Here is a 1474-nt window from a genome sequence, read left to right as displayed (position 1 = left end):
GTGTCCTGCCCTTCCGGACATGGAGGCTTGTTAAAGAATTAGTCCTTACGACAGGCGTCGCTGGACCGAGTTTTATTCTTGGTTGCAAGATATTGATATCGATTTGATAGCAAACAGAAACAAATACAGATATCCTACCTCTAACGCCAACGCTACGTAACATAATACTTCTCTTCTATATAAACAGAAGGGTTATATTAATGTTCATCTTAAACTTTTGATTTTACACTTTGCGAGAACACATTTTCATGTAATCCACTGTCGAATTCGAGGTTGCGCATAGGCGTCTACCCACCTCGCCTCACGGGACTACAGGACAGGTGGAAATCGATTAATATTTATTTTTCTGTCGACACCATCCCGGAGGTAATAAATACATTAATTCTCTAGCTGACGTAATATTTACATTAAAAAGCAACCCATCCCAAGTTGTTAATACAATCCACGGTTGAATGACATTTTGTGTTTTCTGCAACGAATTTACCGCAAATATTTCCTTGTATTGTCATGTTTTCCCTCGGAGATAATATACTTTTTTTCTTGGTTATATTTTGTTTAAGCAACAGTTAAGTTGATGCTCTCAAATGAGTGGATTAATCTTATGAAAATTTTACATCGAAGTGAATTCAGATTATGATGTTAATTAGCCAAGATTTAACATTTATGAATCCAATAATAAATGTGTTGTGTTTTTAACATTAGTTTGTTTTCTCTTCAATATTATTTAAGGAAATAAGTCCTACATTATTCAGTTATTTGAAAAGTAATGACCTTTCTTCTCTGCAAAATAAATACAATGAAATATTAATACTGTCAAATAATCTTTTCAGCAATCAAAACCTTATATTCTCCATGTTTACCTCAGATCTTATTATTCTTTTTTAAGTGAAAATCGTATGGATTAGCAAACTTGAGAGATGACTTTGTCATTAGTTGATTTTTTTTTTTTTTTTCAAAAGCCGTATTTTAAGAAGGAAATAAAAGATGCAACTGTTACGATTTGAACAACCAAAGAATGTTATACTTTCTTTTGATATCACTATATATATGCTTTTTTTTTCCTTTTTTTTAGAGAGAGAGAGAGAAATACAGTGATAAGTTCTTTGAAAAGTTTATTGTCTCCAGTGTTCATAATAAAGAAGGTCGCTGCTGTGGAGGGCAAGATGGGCGTCCGAACATCGCAGACGCTCCACCATCTCCCTCCCTGTCCTGATTTTCCTGTCGTGTCCTTCGGAGACACCAGTCAGCACTGCAGTTACAGTCACATCAGCTGTACCTGTGACTGCATCCTCTACTGGACTCCGCAGGCACCATCATACGAGATCTGGTCCCCAAACACTTGAGTCTAAGACCTGAGTCTGAGGCAGAGCTAAGACTCGGATCCAAGACTCCTCTGCGCCCCGATCGAATATCTAAGACTCCTGTGACTCCACCTCCTCCTCGGCTACCTCCTTGACAGGCGCCCCGTGGTTGA

General features: G+C 37.4%; 1 protein-coding gene across 1 annotated transcript in view; it reads right to left on the bottom strand.

Annotated features, from left to right (window-relative positions):
- The window catches only part of LOC119588669 (uncharacterized histidine-rich protein DDB_G0274557-like), a 10847-nt gene that overhangs the window by 6442 nt on the left and 2931 nt on the right, over positions 1–1474 (bottom strand). The gene's annotated exons all lie outside the window — the stretch shown is intronic.

Source organism: Penaeus monodon, chromosome 24 (genome assembly GCF_015228065.2).
Source record: "Penaeus monodon isolate SGIC_2016 chromosome 24, NSTDA_Pmon_1, whole genome shotgun sequence".
Lineage (NCBI taxonomy): Eukaryota > Metazoa > Arthropoda > Malacostraca > Decapoda > Penaeidae > Penaeus > Penaeus monodon.
The sequence above is the reverse complement of the archived record's forward strand: the minus strand, read 5'-3'. Positions and strand labels throughout refer to the sequence as shown.